This window comes from Lycium barbarum, chromosome 6, assembly GCF_019175385.1.
Source record: "Lycium barbarum isolate Lr01 chromosome 6, ASM1917538v2, whole genome shotgun sequence".
Classification (NCBI taxonomy): Eukaryota; Viridiplantae; Streptophyta; class Magnoliopsida; order Solanales; family Solanaceae; genus Lycium; species Lycium barbarum.
The window spans coordinates 105,808,761-105,826,942 of NC_083342.1; the positions used below are offsets into that span (position 1 = coordinate 105,808,761).

The window sequence follows — 18,182 nt, forward strand, 5'->3', positions numbered from 1 at the left end:
GTCGGTAGAGTTTTTCATTCAAAATTTTGTTGCAGGTAGAGTTTTGCATTCAAAATTCTGCCTGAGGCCTAATTTTGCTATAGAACTCTGCCTTGCATTTTTTTTTTTTTTAACTAAGCCGGATTCGAACCCCAAACCTGATGATATTAGGTGAAGGGTAAAAATAAAAGACAACCAATTTGAGGGACAAAAATTAAAGACCATCCCAAAATAAGGGCATTCCCGCGAATTGCCCGTTCTAAAAATCCTAGATTAGCCTCTTAACCCAACAATTTAAGGGTCTTTAAAACCCAACAAACACAACCAGAAAGCGAATAGCTAACTATCTCACATCTAATCACGTCAATTGTGAAACAACCAAAGCATTCAGACACAAACTTTAGTTAGATGCGTGGCCAAAAAGAGGTTTACAACCAAACGATAGTAAACTGAACACCAATGTTTCATAGTTAATCAAGAACAGACAAAGCTCTGGGGGAGGTGGAGGTATGAAACACGTTCCCTCCAGTAGTTTTTTCTCCAGTTCTTGTTCAATGGTTACTTAAGATCATGCCACATTATCATCAAAATAGAATCTAACGGCTGCTATTTATAGTTACTAAAATACAAAAAAGAGCAGTTACGTCTCTCCTCCTTGGATTCAAAGCACTCAAAAGCGCGCCTGTTGTCATATTTTGCATTTATAGTATCAGAAACGTGGTCTAGTTGTGTTCTTGATTTTTTTGTTTAAATTACTGTTTCTATTTATTAATGAGAAATGTGAACTTGAGATTATTGAGAAGAAAAAAAGGGACAGCCCCATTATTTATTTTTCTTCAGCTGTTCTAGCAAATTGAATTAGCATATATTACTTGCTTCAGCTCTTCCACCATGAGTCCGGAACCAAAATGCCCCCAAAAAAATTACTTTGAACCAAAATATCCCAACAAAAAAAATGTTACAAAACTACCTTTAGCACAGTAATTTACTGCGCTAAAGCAGTTCATGGGGACGGAGCGCAGTATTTAACTGCGTTATAGAAGCTGTTAAAAAAAAAAATCTATAACGTAGTAAAATACTGCATTATATAAAACAGTACCAAAAAATAAAAAAAATTTGGCCAACTTTATTTTTTGCAACACTTAGTATTTTTTCCATACTTTGACCAATGATTAGTCGTGTGTCAAGATTCCGAAATGTCAATATTTTATATAGAACTTGATTTTTTTTCTGCGTACAATAATGTAGGCTCAATACATCAAGGATACGTAAACGTTCGGATCGTCATTTAGAGGTTAAAAAGGTGCCCAAAGTAAGTTTTATTTATAAACTTTAGGTTTAAGTGTTCTATATACATAGACGTCCATTTTTGTTTGAAGACTTGTTGTCATTAGCTTAAGGTTTTTTATTTTTAGGGTTTAGATTTATTGAATATAAAGCCATTGTCAAAAGGTTTTTAACTGCTTTAGCGTAGTATTTTACGGCGCTAAAGAATATTTTTTTTTGTTTGTATAGCGCAGTAAAATAGCGAGCACTAAAAAAAATTGGCAAATTTTTTTTTGCAACACTTAGTGTGTTTTTTCATACTTTAACCAACGATTAGTCGTGTGTCAAGACTCCGAAACGTTAATATTTTATATAGAACCTGATATTTTTTTCTGCGTACAATAAAGTAGGCTCAATACATCAAGGATACGTATACGTGCGGATCGTCATTTTAGGGGTTGAAAAGGTGCCCGAAGTAAGTTTTGTTTGAAAAAACTTAGTGTTTGACTGTAAGGTTATTTTAGTCAACTTTATATGTCGAGAAAATTAGTCAGCTTTATTTTCAAAAATTGAAACCGCAGAAGTGAAATTGACATTCACAGCTACATTACCCCGGGATTTTTACGTTGAAATCTATTGCGTATCATCATATTATAAGTAAATAAAACTGAAAATTTCACGCCAATTTGGAGAAAAATTAAAATTGAATGGGATAAAAGGTGTTTTTTTAAAAATCGGCTCGGCCAAACCGCCTTGTGGCCGTTTGTCCGCATAGATCTCGAAAAACTACGCAAGTTTAAAAAAAAAAAGCGTAAATCGGACGTCCGAGCGCAAAGTTATGACCATCTAAAGTTTGACCACTTTACAACTAGCTTTTCTCCCTATATTTTTTAGAATTATATTTATATTCAAAATAAAGGTATGTCTTGATTAAAAAATTACACGCTTAAATCAAAACCTTAAAAAATAAAACACTTAAACCTTAAACAAAACTTACTTCGGGTACCTTTTCAACCCCTAAAACGACGATCCGAACGTTTACGAATCCTTGATGTATTGAACCTACATTATAGTACGCAGAAAAAAATATCAGGTTCTATATAAAATATTGACGTTTCGGAGTCTTGACACACGACTAATCATTGGTCAAAGTATGAAAAAAACACTAAGCGCTGCAAAGAAAAGATTTATTAAAATAAGATGTTGCGATCTTTTTATGGAAAAAAACACTAAGTTCGTTAAGTGTGTTATTTTTTAATGCGTAACTTTCTTCCGAATATGTTGCCAAAAAAAAAAAAAAACGCGTAAATCAGACGTCCGAGCGCAAAAAACCGCGTATATTCAAAATAAAGTTACGCGTTAAAAATTAACACACTTAAATCTAAACCCTAAAAATAAAAAACTTTAAGCTAATGACAACAAGTCTTCAAACAAAAATGGACGTCTATGTATATAGAACACTTAAACTTAAAGTTTACAAATAAAACTTACTTCGGGCATCTTTTCAACCCCTAAAATGACGATCCGAACGTTTACGTATCATTGATGTATTGAGCCTATATTATTGTACGCAGAAAAAAATATCAGGTTCTATATAAAATATTGACGTTTCGGAGTCTTGACACACGACTAATCATTGGTCAAAGTATGAAAAAAACACTAAGTGTTGCAAAAAATAAAGTTGACCAATTTTTTTTTGGTACTGTTTCTATAACGCAATATTTTACTGCGTTATAGATTTTTTTTTTTTTAACAGCTTCTATAACGCAGTAAAATACTGCGCTAAAAATAGTTTTGTAATATTTTTTTTGTTGGAATATTTTGGTTCAAAGTAGTTTTTTTAAGGGTATTTTGGTTCCGGACTCTTCTACCATGGTAACATTCAGAACCCAGGCTTTAAAACTTGGAATGAGAAAGATAGAAAAATATATCTTTAAAAAAAAAAAAAAAAACATTTCAAATAGTTATGATCTTAGATAGTCCCGGAGCAAAAATTATTGGCGGGAATCTTAACCCGTGAAAAGTGGAAAATTTTGTCCTCAAGCAATTGATAATAGTTGTGATACAAATCTTACACTTTTATTAGGTTCATTAACTTTTGAAATAAAAAGTAAATCTTACACAATTATTGTCAGTTGTTTGACACACAAAATAATTTTTTTTTTGTGAAAGTGCACGGTATTTCTCAAATGATCATTCGGCTTGATGAATTTATCTAGTAAAATTACTTTATTTTATTTTATATTAATAAAGTCACTTAGCTATTGGAGTACTTTGTTTTTTAAAAAGTCACCCACGCCGAAAACATACATAAAACCACCAGAAAATTCCACTTCATTTTATATACTATTAATTATTGTGGGCCAAAATGGATATTCAGCTACATAAAACACCCATTTTATATAGAGTGGAACTTTTCGGTGGTTTTATGTATGTTTTCGACATTTGTTACTTTTAAGAAAAATAAAGCACTCCATAGGTAAGTGAATTTATTGATATAAAATAAAGCAAAGTGACTTGGCGCATCACCATGATGATTTTTATGGAGTATTAATTTTACCCCAAAAAAAAAAAATCACTAGATGAACCACCACGTGACTAAGTTTTAGGACATTTTATCTTAAGTATAAAACCAAAAGAAAATGGAAAAAATTAAGAATGTATGACTTACAAGTTACTCCCTCTGTCTCAAAAAAACTATCCTCTTCTCCTTTTTAGTCTATTCTAAAAAGATTATCCACTTTCTATATTTATAAACAATTTAACTTTATGAGATGATTTACAGTCATACAAATATTTAAGTCTTGTTTTGGACCATATATTTCAAAAATCTTCCTTTATTTTTTAAATTTTGTGCCAAATTAAAAAAAAATAATCTTTTTGAATCGGAGGGAGTAATTTTTTTATGACTTACAAGTTACATCCCTCCGTTGTGACAAGATGGCCAGCGTGCTTATAATGAGTAATGACAAATAAACTGTCCTCTTATTTGAAAAACGATGAGGGCACGTAATTCTAACTCATTAGTCATTATCGAGAAACTACAATTAAAATTGTCATCTTAAGTAACGAAAACTCTCTAGTTATAATCTTCTACTAGTTATGGCAGGTCCGTGCTAAGTCCGGGCCCAAACTCAAAATATAAAATCTGTATCAAATTTTTTTACCGCATAATTAATATGATCTAATGGCACGTTAAATATGCATTTTTGAATAAGCATTCTTTTTTCAGTAGACCTTTCTGGAGATTATTAAACATACCCAAAGTGTATCACTTATTGTGTCACTGGAGGAAGAATTATAAAAAGACGTTAAAGTAGAGAAGCCATCTAATTTCTCCACATACTACATTGAAATTGTCAGAAGCAGCTAATTTTACGAAGCATAACCTAATTCAAACCAAAAAGTAGATTATATTTACATTGCATTTTGCAACAAGCAGTTTAGATTATAGTTACAGGACTCTCAAGTTTGTGCTATTTGACAAAAACACATTTTCACAGTGGCCAAAACTAAGGCTAAAAGCTATAAGCACGGATAGTCCTGTATATTTTACCTGCAGATCCATGACCATCTAGGCCATCAAAAGTTTGGTATGTACGAGCCACCAAAAGATGTATGTACAAGCTCGCGCTAGTCATAGTGAACTGTAATAGAAATAAGGGATATGTGATTAGTATCAACCGTAGATAGGTAAAATAGAAGAGAAGATAAGAAACAAAAATTCTTTTCCTAAGTAAGGGAATCACTGATGATCCTGAGCATAGAGGATAAAAGAACCATTCTAGTGATGAACTTGAAATTACAGAACTTTTGCATTTCTTGAGCTGGCATTACTTAATAGTTGATTTCAGGAAGTGTATGATAGGGAGGGCGAACAATCTTGTGTTATTAAACAAAAAGAAGACAAACAAAATGAGGAACAATTCATATAGCCTAAGCTTCAACTGCTAATTCATCATGGACAATCTTATCAACTTTGTAAATAGAAATAAGGGATATGTGATTAGTATAATGGAAGAGAAGATAAGAAACTAAAATTCTTTTTCCTAAGTAATATATTAAGAAGATTGATTTGACCAAAAGTTCCACCCAAAAAAAAAAAAGTCACAGATGATAGAACATCATCATTTTTTCAACCAAAAAGGAAAAAATGAGAACATGACTGCTTTATAACAATGCCAATGTAAAATTTACCTATGTCCTATGTTAATGTTCCTCATGTGTCAAGAGAAATTCCTTTCACAAATGGTTAAGTTTTCTAGCAAGAATGATTAAGCACTGCAAACTGTGGAACAATCAAACATGTAAAATGTTGTTTGTTTTGGTGTTTACTGAGTAACATAATCAAATAGTAATATGATTATATAGCTAACGAAAGTATTTTTTAAATCATACAATCAAGAGGACTTCAATTTTTTGCAAGTTCATGTGCACCAGCTAAAAGAGATAAAAGAAATCATCTACCTTAATTTGAAAAATGCTAAAGAACTCAAGTAGTTTTGATTTTGTAAGTTTAATGCAATGTGACAATTAACAACCCAAAAAACCAAAAAAAAAAAAAAAAAAAAAAAAAAATGATACTTTCTCAGAAACTAATGTTTCTTCTTCATTTTGACAACCCTGAGATAATTAGATTCTGTTAACTAACAAACAGTTGAGGAAAATTTTGACACAAGAAAAGAAACTCTTTATCGTCTAAATGTGTGAATTATAATTCAGGTCTAAACCCCGATTTCAACCATGAAGATCCACATAATTATGAGAAGAAATAAGTTCGCTCTGCCCAAAATTTTAGAGCAGTACAACAATCAGGGATACAAACAAGAGCTATACCACACACTAAGTGGATTAACAAGTGCAACAACAAATATTAGAGAGATGATCAACATTGAAAGATGGAGATTAGTAAGAAAATCCACAATATTTTTAGTGATACAGAGTAGTAAGAAATCATATTTGCCAATAGAACCATTAAAATTATTATGGGTACAATTATGATAAGCAGAATACAAATTCCAGGAAACATATATGGGTTAAGAAAGTTATATATTGTAAGAGATATCTATAGCTGATATATGTGTAGTAGTTCTCTTAACTTTCATGGTACCACCTGAATCTGGAGTCCTACAAAACTTAGAACCGTTACAACTTCTGCACTGGCTAGCTGGAACAAACCCTAACACAAAAATCTAATTGGCTCCGACTAAAGGAATTTCAATGCGCGAACCAAATCTCAACCCAGTAGTCACGCCAAACCCTAACCCGGAAGGGGATGCAATAGTGGTACAAGCAGTACGGAAACTTACATACTCTGCTGGGAGCTCTGCAGCTGCTCAAATGGAACCTAAAAGTAATAATCGAGCCCCGAAACGAGGTAAGCAACTGAACTACTTTCCCCCAGTCCTCAAGGAAGGTCAGAAGATTGTGAAATTGAACCTAGAGGAGATAGAACAGCAAAAACGAAAGTGAGATTGTGCTCTAATAGGTTACGTGGTTGGGAAAAATCCTCCATTCAAATAAATGCTCAAATTTGTCTATGCTATTTGGAACTTTTTCGAAACTTCGAGGGTATTCTTACATGATGGTGGATATTTTATCTTCAAAATTGCGAATGAGCAAGATAAAATGGATGTACTCGAGAGTGGCCCTTACACCTATGATTGCAGACCCATGGTGCTGAAAGCACGGACTACAGATTTTCAAATAGGAAAGGAATCCAATAGACATATGCCCCTTTGGGTTAATTTTCCTAATCTACTTGTGGAGTACTGGTCAACTGAGAACTTGGGTCGTATAGCCAGCCACATAGGTAAGCCATTGTGTACTAATCGATTAACTACTGAAAAAGAGAGACTATCCTATGCTAGGATACTGATTGAGGTCGATGTAACTCAACCTATCCCGGAGCAAATGGTCATTGAAGAAGCTGAAGGCAAACCTAGAATACAGCAGTTGGAATATGATTGGTGGCCGAAATATTGCCAAGATTGCATGTGTATTGGTCTTCAAACAAAGTATTGCCCAGTAAATAAAGTAACATATGAGAAAGAGCAGAACAAAGCTAAGGAGAAAGCACAGAGTGATAAACCAGCTCCTGAACCTAAAGCTATGGGGGATCCTAAGGGCAAAAAGAAAAAAAGGCTCAGCCACAATGGCTAGCAAAACATGGAGACATAAATCAAGCTGAACCCTCACATATCAATGAAGCTGCTGTTAAACCAACAGAAATAGCTAACAATAATGCAGCCCCACAGAGTTTGGTTCCTGATGGAGATCAGACTAGTGATACTGCAGGAAATATACCACTGAACCAGCTAAGTTGCTTGGGTTTTATAGAAGTAACTGGTGCCAATGAGGGTCCTAAGCAGCCCATACCACCAAATCAAACATGATTCTCTGCTCATGGAACATAAGAAGGCTGAACCAGCCCTATAAGCAAAAAAAAATTGAGATCATTTTTGCTTAAAAATAAGATATATCTCTTGGGTTGCTTAGAAACTAAAGTCAAGCAAGGAAAGATAGAGAAACTGAAGGGATTCTTGGGTGCTGACTGGAAATGTTTTGCAGACTACACCTTGGAACCAAATGGTAGAATTTGGGTATGTTGGAAGCATAGTAATGTTCAGGTCACTATCATCTTGGCCAAACCTCAATTAGTGCATTGCTATGTTGAAGACTTAGGGTCATCCTTTGCTGCCTACATAACATTTATATATGGATTCAATACTAATAATCAAAGGAAGGATATCTGGGATAGCCTAAGGATACTTAATAATTCTCTGGTGATCCCTTGGCTCATCCTTGGGGACTTTAACACTTGCACATCAGTCCAGGACAGGCTTAATGGGGCCCCTGTACACCAACAAGAGATACAAGACTTTGTTGAATGCATAAAAGATCTGGGGTTGGGGCATTTTCCTAGAAGAGTGTGTGAGTACTCATGGTGCAATAAGAGGGATGTTATGGTAAGAATCTACAGCAGAATTGATTGGGTAATAGGAAACTCCCACTGGTTTATGAAACATGCTAACTTAGAAGCCTTTTATGGAAATCCAGAATGTTCAGATCACTCACCCATATCTATTAGCACCACTGTAGTATTCCAACCAAGCAATAGACCATTCAGATTACTTACAGTACTATTACAACAAGATAAATTCAAGGAGCTGGTACAACAGGTATGGGTTGTTCAAGTCAAGGGTCACTCTATGTTCAAGGTCTGGAGGAAATTGCAAATGCTGGGGGGGCTCAAGCTAAACTGCTCAACAAAGAAATGTCCTTACTAGACTCAAAGCTTGATAAATTAAGATATCAACTGCAGGAAGTTCAGGAGAAAATCAGACTTAATCTGTTTGACGATACTCTCATACAAACTGAAAGAGAGATCACCACTCAGATACAGAAATGGGACAACATCAATGAGCAGGTGCTGAGGCAAAAATCAAGGGAAACATAAATAGCACATGGGGACTCAAATACAAAATTCTTCCATGTAACACCCCGCATCTTGGAACTAAGTCTAGGCTCATATCATTAAAGTTCTAGTGGGTTGATAGGCCTATTTCGGGCAGCGATAACTACTTGATCCGTTGTGAATCTGGAAGAACTTCCTTGGTGAAAGTTGTAGCCCTATTAACTAGCTTTCCAACGGTATATTATGGGGATTAAACGGACATCTGTGCAAAGAGTTATGCCCATTTGACTGAGGCCTGTTCGCTGGAAAATTCGTCTACGTTACGGTGACGTTACGGACCGTAACTCGTGTTACGGGCCGTAACAGTGAGCCGTAACACGGACGAAATTTCCAGAACCTCACTGGAAATTCACTCCAGGATACGGTCCCAAGATACGGTCCGTCCTTTCGTGTTACGGACCGTACCTTGTGTTACGGACCGTAACAGTAGACCGTAACACAGGGAAAATTTCCAGAAACTTTCTGGAAATTTTCATCAAGGTACGACGCCACGTTACGGTCCGTACCCTGTGTTACGGGACCGTAACATGGGCGTGTTTTGGTCCGCAGTTGAGTTTCGGGTCAACTGACTTCGGGAGGCCATAACCCTATCGTAAGTTGGGAGTTTGGGAAAACTCAAAGAATGAAAGTTGTAGAGAATTGAAATACCTTTCCAACCATAAGTTGTGAGTTCACAGGAGACGTCGGGATAGGGAGATATGGACGTTTTAAGACAGAACAGTCCCGACCCGTTTTCAAGTTGGGTCAACCCATTTCCCCCTTAGTATTTAAGGGAAATGAAAACCCTAGCAGCCTCCATTTCCCTCAAATTTCAGATTTTTAGAGAGAGGAAGTGAGAGAGAGGAGAGATAGAGAGAGAAAGTAGAAAATCAACCAAGTTTAAGGCCCCGAATCCCGAAGCTTGTGAAGGATAAAGTGTAGTACAAGTTGTCGCCGTCATTCTAAGCTAAAAATCGAACTTGGGGATGTTGATTTCGTGGTGACTACTCACAAAAGGTAATGTTTCTATCCCTAATCATTTCTAGTTGTGAATTGATGAATTCTAGGGAGAATAATAATTGGGTTTGATGAAGAGAATTATATGAACTATGTTAGAGTTGTTGAATTGTTGACTTTGGATTGTTGGATTCATATGGAGGATGAAGAATGATGTAAATTACATCTAATTGAGATTGTAGAAGTAGCTAGAAGTAATAGAATGGGGATTGGGTGAAGAAAACACCATTAATGAGGGTTGTGGAGCTTCATGCCCACCAAGTGTTTGATAAAATGCTTACATGAACAAAGCATGGATATTGTTGCTAATATAGAATCCCTATGACATGTATTATTATAGATTAAAGTTGAAGGAATTGAAGGACATTGTGATACGCTCAAGAGCAGGAAGTCAAGGTATGTAGGCGCTATCCACGTGTGGGAACATCCTTGTTCCTCCCCATGTTTCAGTATTCCATGATTATACACCAAGTTTTAGGATTCTAGGCATATTCATGTTGAACCCTAGACACTTGAACCATGATGTATATTAAATAGTCAGTTACAATTCTGTTGATTAGTCTTAATTTACTGTTTTGGTAATTGAGACTCGGTCCGTAATCTATGAAAAACCCATAACTTGCATTCCATGGGTTCTATAACACAAGATATGAGATATTATGCTTATTTTCATGAAAAACTTTTATATATGTATTTATTGTCATGTCTTCATGTACCCATGTTCATGTCAAGATTCAGAAATCATGTTTTCAGTTATTTTCATGTTCGGGAGTTGTATTAATACCGAGAAGGCTCAGATAGCCTGAAACTACGTATGCCAACGTAGGATAAGGATCGCTCCGCCCAGTTAGGACGATTCCTTCATATTTTTCCCATTGAGGGATTTTGGATCCATTCATGTCATGTTCATGTCTCGTGCCCCGGCAAGGTACGAGATGGCTTAGCTGATCGGGCAGAGATCAGACTCCACGTTTCTCCCCGTGGTGGTTCATGTTGGTATTACAGATCATTACAGATTATTACAGATTATCTCATGCTTACAGTACTCATGTTTATGATCAGTTGCAGTATCCAGTTTCAGTTTCAATTTCATGTTCATGTATCATGTGCCTGCTATTTCTCTCATGTGTTTACATACTAGTACATTCAAAGTACTGACGTCCCCGTTTATTTGCCTTGGGGGCCTGCATTTCACGATGCAGGTACTGACGTACAGGACAACGCACCTGCTCAGTAGGACAACTCTCATATCAGTTTTTGGGTAAGCCCCATTCTCTTCGGGGTTTAGTCAGTTGTTTACCTTATGTCATTGATGCATTAAGGGTATGCTGGGGGCCTTGTCCCAGCAAGTATATTTTATGTTCAGACTCATGTTAGAGGTTTCATAGACTAGACAAGTCAGTTATGTCATGTTAGACATTTGGAGTCGTATAGCCATTTTGGCTCACTCATGTTTGAACAAGTACCTTATTATGTATTATGACTTATTACGCTTTACAAAGGCTCGACATGCATTCACGTTATATTCCGCTTATGTTATGCAATCATGATAGTTCAGCAAGTCATGTGGTTCACTCGGTCACATGCAGTCAGGCACCGAGTGTCGTGTTACGTCCAGGCCATGGTTCGGGGCGTGACATTCCATGCCCATCTCAAAGCTAGGCAGGCTAGAAACAGAGTAGCATCCATATGCAATGAACAGCGGGACAGACTCACAGCCCCAGTATTGATTCAGCAAGAATTTATAGCTTTTTTTAGACAACTATTAGGCTCTGCAGCTGATGAATTGTCATGCATTGATCCATAAATAGCTAAGGGTGGTCCCTGCCTAACACCTGACCAGCAGAAACAAATGCTCCAGCCTATTACAAAAATAGATATCCACTCAATAATGAGGAATCTGCCTAATGACAAGGCCCCTGGTATTGATGGATTCCCGACTAAATTTTCAGAGAATATTGGCCTACAGTTGGTGATGAGGTAACTGAATCCATCATGAAGTTCTTCTCAAATGGAAAATTGCTCAAAAGCATTAATTGCACTACAGTTACCCTTGTCCCCAAAGTAGCAAATCCAAATCATGTGAAGGAATTTAGGCCAATTGCTTGTTGCACTACTATTTATAAGCTAATTGCCAGGATATTAACTGATAAATTGAAGATTGTAGTTGACCATATAGTAGGTGTAACACCTCGTACCTTTAACGTAAGCTTTGACCATGATCCTAGACTTAGAAAATCAGATAAAGAATGTGGGAATTGAAATTTCCCTGTTCTGTTGTAGGATGGGAGTTTACGCCCATGAACAGTGACCGTATTTCAATATACGGGCCGTAATTCAAGTCATAAACTGGTACCAAGGATTTCTAAGCATTCTGGAATTTGGCATTTGGATGTCAAATGGTTAAATACGGACCGTATTTCAAAATACGGCCCGTATTTCAAAACATATTTGGAATTTGGAAAAACTTCCTTCATGAAAGTTGTAGAGATTTGAAATAACTTTCCAACGGTATATTATGGTGGTTAAACGGACATCTGTGCAAAGAGTTATGACCATTATACTGAAGAGACGCAGTGTAGTCCGTATTTCAATATACGGACCGTATTTCAAAATACGGCCAGTATTTAACTGGGCGAAAATTTTAATTTTTCAGAACAGTATATATTCGTCCGTATCAGCTCACATCATTATTTTTCATTCCTTCAAGCCCTAGAACGACCTCCTACCCTCTTTCATCATCAAGAACACCAAGGTAAGCTTACTCTAATTATTCTAAGTCAATTCTAATACATATCCTTGTAATCTAAACAAGAAATCATCATTCCTAAACTAGGGTTTTCAAGAAAACCCATCTCAAAGTTCAAGAATTCAAGATTTTGGAAATCGTCTTCAAAGCTCAAGTTTTAATTCAAGTTTTGGAGCGACTAAGGTATGTAGAGTTACTATCTACGTGTGGGAACATCATTGTTCTTCCCCACGCCTCATAATCCATAAATTATGATTCTTTATGAAAACTGGGGTTTTTATACCATGTTCATGATAACCCTAGGTCCATGTCCATGATTATATTATGTATGAATTGTTATAATTCCATCATTGAGTTCTTAATATTTCTTTATGATTATTAAGAATCTATCCGTAATCTATGAAAAACCCATATATCTCATTCCATGGGTTCATGCATGCTAGTTTATGATATATTATGCTATTTTCAAGAAAATACTATACATGTTTTACAAGTTCATGCAAGCAAGCTATAATTCACGATATCCATGTACAAGCAAGTTATATTCATGAAAACCATGGGCAGCAAGTGCCGCTTATTTTACATGTTCATGTTTTTGAGAGTTGCTTTAATTACCGAAGAGAGCTTCAGATAGCCTAAAACTACGTAGCCACCGTAGGATGAGGATCGCTCCACCCATGTCCCGGACGATCTCTCATAATGACTGGATCCTTTCATATTTTATTAAATCTCATGTTCCCTGGCAAGGACTGAGTGTTCTGCTGGCGGGACGCAAGCACCAGACCATGGATCGGTTATAAGTTATTGCTCTTCCTACCTATGATATTTTTTACCATGTTATATATAAATATATGTATTCATGTTCATGACCAGGTTTCAGTTCCTATCATTATTATTTCATGTCCCATGTTATTTCATTCAGTTGCTTTACATACCAGTACATTCAAAGTGCTGACGTCCCCTTTCTATTGCCCGGGGGCCTGCATTTCATGATGCAAGTACTGATTTACAGGACTGTGTATGTGCTCAGTAGGACAGCACTCGTATCAGCTTATTAGTGAGCCACATCTCATTCGGGGTTTAGTCAACTTTTGGTTTTATGATTAGTTATGCATCTAAGGTATGCTGGGGGCCTTGTCCCAGTAAGTATGTTTTCCAGTCAGACTCATGATAGAGGTTTCATAGACTAGACAAGTCAGTTATGTTATGTCAGACTTTCGGAGTCGTATAGCCATTTTTGGCTCATTCATGTTATTTCCGCGCTCATATTTAAACAAGTATTTTTATTAAGTATTATGATTTATTACGTTTTATAAAGGCTCATCATGCATTCACGTTATATTCTGCTCATGTTATGCCTCATGATGATTCAGCAAGCCATGTGGTTCGCTCGGTCATATGCAGTAAGACACCGAGTGTCGTGTTTCGCCCAGGCCATGGTTCGGGGCATGACAGTAGGCCCCTCCCAGTCTGCTTTCATTGAAGGAAGAAGTATATTAGATAATGTCATAGTGGCACATGAACTAGTGAAGGGATATGGTCAGAAACATGTGTCACTAGATGTTTCATGAAGATTGACATCAGAAAAGCTTATGATTCTGTAGAATGGGGGTTCCTAAAGATGATTCTGTTAGAATTTGGTATGCCTAGCAAGATAGTAGATTGGATTATGACCTTTGTGACTACTGTGAGCTACTCAATTCTTCTGAATGGATCATTGACTGAGGTTTTTCCAGCAAAAAAAGGACTCAGACAAGGGACCCCATGTCCCCTTATCTGTTTGTCCTAGTCATGGAATACCTAAACAGATCACTCAAGCAGCTAAGGCATGACCCGAACTTTAACTACCACCCAAAATGTTCCAAACTACAACTGGTCCACATTTGCTTTGCTGATGACTTAATTATGTGTTGTAAAGCTGACAGGGGGTCCATCCAGTTACTAAAGGAATTTGAGCACTTCTCAACAGTATCAGGATTACAAGCTAATCTTGATAAGAGTTCTTTCTATGTAGCTGAGGTAACAGATGAGTTTAGAGCACAGATTCTCCAAGAAACGAAATTCACCATGGGGGAAATTCCATTCAAGTACCTAGGGGTCCCCTTATCCTCTAGAAAACTGAACATACAACAGTGTCTACCTCTGGTTGAGAAGATAATTGCAATAATCAGATACTGGTCCTCAAAACTTCTTTCCTATAGTGGCAGATTGCAACTCATTAAAAGTGTGTTATTTGAAATGCAAACTTACTGAGGGCAGGTGTTTCTACTGCCCAAGAAGACTATCAAGATGGTTACAACTGCTTGTCAAGTGTTCTTATGGATATGTAGCAGTGAGAGTTCAAAAAAAGCCTTAGTAGCTTGGGATACATTATCAACAGGAGGCCTGAACATAATTAACTTTGAACTATGCCTGAACATAATTAACTTTGAACTATGGAATAGAGCCGCACTATGCAAACTACTTTGGGCACTCTCTCACAAAAAGGACACATTATGGGTGCAATGGATACATAGCTTCTACATCAAAACAATGGTCTCACTAGCTTCACCACCCCCAAGCAAACCTGCTGGCTTGTTAGGAAAATATTTGATGCTAGAGCATGGTTTCCTTCAGTAGATCCTGATATGCCGGGAAATTGAGGGAGAATTGATACCTTTTTACGAGAAGTTTTACTTGTTTTTAGGCAAGTGGGTGTGATTTTGATGTGTTTTTGTCATGTTCCAGGTAAATCATAGAGTCGGGTTCAAGAAGTAGAAGTTACAGAAAAGTTGCACTGAAGCTTGATTTTCACGGTCCGTAGAAAGTTGCACGGACCGTATTTCTGGGCGTACAAAAGGAGGAAAAGTAACAAAATGTCACAGTGGAGAGATGCTGAACCACGAATACTTATACGGACCGTACAATATTGTACGGGCCGTATAAGTGGATGTGACGAAGGTTGGAAAAAGTTTCACGGGCAGGATTTTACGAGCCGTATAAAGTTACACGAACCGTGGAATGTCAGTTCGTATTGTTCTCTGCTGACACATGGATGAAGCCGTATAAATCTTATATGGCCCATGGAAAGTTGTACGAACCGTATAAGTACCGCCTGGCACTTAAGTGCAAATTCTGTAATTTTACATTTTGAAACTTATAAATAGCCCATTGTAGGGTTTTAATTGGGATCAGTTATTATATTTTGACTTTTGGCTTAGAACATTAAATACTCTCTAGTTTTTGAAGGTTCAAATATCAATTCAAGTATTATCAATTCCTCTTTTCTTCCAAAGTAAGTAATTATGAATTCTTCAATTTCTTATTTCTTGTTCTTTGTCATGAGTAACTAAATTCCCTTACTAGGGTTGTGAACCCAATGATGGGTGTTTTGTGATTGGGTTTGTGATTGATATATACATAATGGATTATTAGGGTTTATTTATTCTTCATTCTTCATTCATAATTAATAGTTGCAAACATTGATTAAAGCCATAAACCTTGATTTATTTGGGAAAATAATTAAGGTTGGTAAGAATAAATAACAAGGACTCAAAGCTTTAAACTTTGTTTAATAAATTCACTTAGGAATAAGAAGAATTTACTTGGCATGATTAATCGTTCTTCATACTTACTTTCTTATATTTGGGAAAATCATAGAAAGAGATAATCTTTATTTATTGGGAAATAGTAGATATTCATATAGAGATTAAGTGCATTCATATAATGATCCATTAGAAGTATATTAAGATCAATACTCATAATCATACACTCTATCTAACGGGGACACAACCTTAGTTTCTTTTACCATAAATTACCACCCAAAGAAATTAGTTAGCAATTAGTCATAAAAAAACTAACTTTTACCAAAATCATTGGATTAAGACATTAGACCTGAATTTAGCATCCTACGACTTTAGTAACCTTTTCACACCATATTCCCTGTGAGATTCGACCCCAACCTTGTTGAGTTATTATATTTGACAATGTTCGTGTTATACCATTAATAGGTGTAATTTGAGCGTATCAGATCCCATCACCTACCTTGATCAATTCTCAGTGCAAGGAAGATACAGTATCAAAAAGACTTATCTTTCCGTCTTCCCTCAGCAACCAAGAACCACCTGGAAGAATTTGGTACTGTCTGTTGCTGCCATTCCAAGACACCAATTGATACTCTGGTTAGCTATCCAGAACAGACTTGTAACAGTGGATAGATTATCTAAATGGGGACTCCAAGTCCAACCAGATTGTGTACTCTGTGATTCAAATGCAGTTGAGAGAATGCACCACCTGTTCTTTGAATGCAGATACTCCAACTATATATGGACTACACTACTTACTTGGATTGGGATTCATAGGCAGATTGGCCCATGGAGTGCAAAAGTGACCTAGCTATCAAAGAATGTGCATAATAAAAGACCTCGGGCAAGCATACTGGGTTTTCTAAGTGCTGCAGTGGTCTACCAGATATGGGCAGAAAGAAATGCTAGAAGGTTTAAGGCCAGATACAAGGATAAAGTGCAAATAATCAAAGACATAGTCCTGCAGCTACACATTAGGGGACAACAAGTATGCAAATGGAGTAACATCTTAAATAGATTACAAAAATATCCTGTATAAGCTTATAATATACTGAATGTTAGCTTAGTATAGGAAATCAGAGGAACTAACTCTATAGTCCAACAAAGAGTTAGCTGTGTATCAATGATCTACTGGTTGAATAAAAAAATAAAAAAAAGAACTTTCATGGTACCGCCTTTCATGTTCAAGTTGGTATAAAAGTTTTATCAACATTTAAATGGCATTCATTTTACTTTTACCTTAATGGATCACTACTAAAATCAGCTAAGAGATCTAAGATGATGGATGGAGAATTAACATCAGAAGTACTTGTTTTTATTGGAAAATCAGTTCGGTGTTACTATGTGCAGAAATGAGCAAATGAAAGAACGTAACTTTTGTTTACTTTCCTGATAATTTTTTTAAAATTTGAATATTCAGGATATCACGTAAAGGATAGTCAAATTCTAGAAACTATTTTGTCAAAATGCAGACCAATACTCGAAGCATTCTACATAGTTTACTGACCTTTAATTTTTCTTAGTTGGAGCGACTGGTTTGATACCCTCACTTTTGCTAGAAGATGTAGTTTTTTTTTGTTGGAGTTGTTCGCTCAGTCTGTTGTCTCTTGCCAGATGAGGTACTTCCAATGATTAGCTTTTTTGTTCTTCTGATGATGATACATTGTCAATTTCTCTTTTACTGCTTTCACCAGCATTTGTAGATGTTGATACTGCTGGCAATTGGAGAGTATCCTGCTTCTCAGCAAATGACAAAATGAACAGTTTTGCTGGTGTTTCATCAGAATTCCTAAAAAAAGATTACTTCAGTTGTACTCTAAACACTTTGTCAGCAAGATGTAGTTCAATATCCGGAAGGGTCAATGATTCGTTCTACAACTAAAAAGGAGCTCTTCAAGTTCTAAGATATCGGTTGAAGTGAATAATCTCAATTGAATTTTAACTGATTTGTACCTTTATGTTAATTGTTTCGTAGATTTGTTCAGCTTTCATTGAAAGAAGATTCTCTCCAGGTTGACCTACTAATGTTGCAATTATTGATCCACTTCCATCTGCAATTTGGACTTGAAAGCGGCACCTGTTATATAATATTATTACATGTTATTTTACATTCATAAATTATTTGAGAAAGTAAATTTGGATTATAAAAGAT

General features: G+C 36.1%; 2 long non-coding RNA genes across 2 annotated transcripts; one reads left to right on the forward strand and one right to left on the reverse strand.

Moving 5' to 3' along the window:
* Window positions 1–4,537: 4,537 nt before the first annotated feature.
* Window positions 4,538–18,118, reverse strand: LOC132645225 (uncharacterized). Its single transcript, XR_009584045.1, has 3 exons — window positions 17,984–18,118; window positions 17,538–17,819; window positions 4,538–4,892 (listed from the first exon to the last, which is right to left on the reverse strand). It is a non-coding gene; the product is annotated as an uncharacterized LOC132645225 (long non-coding RNA).
* On the forward strand, window positions 9,543–11,241 carry LOC132599927 (uncharacterized). The gene is made up of 3 exons (XR_009567070.1): window positions 9,543–9,718; window positions 10,059–10,114; window positions 10,921–11,241. It is a non-coding gene; the product is annotated as an uncharacterized LOC132599927 (long non-coding RNA).
* Window positions 18,119–18,182: the final 64 nt, after the last annotated feature.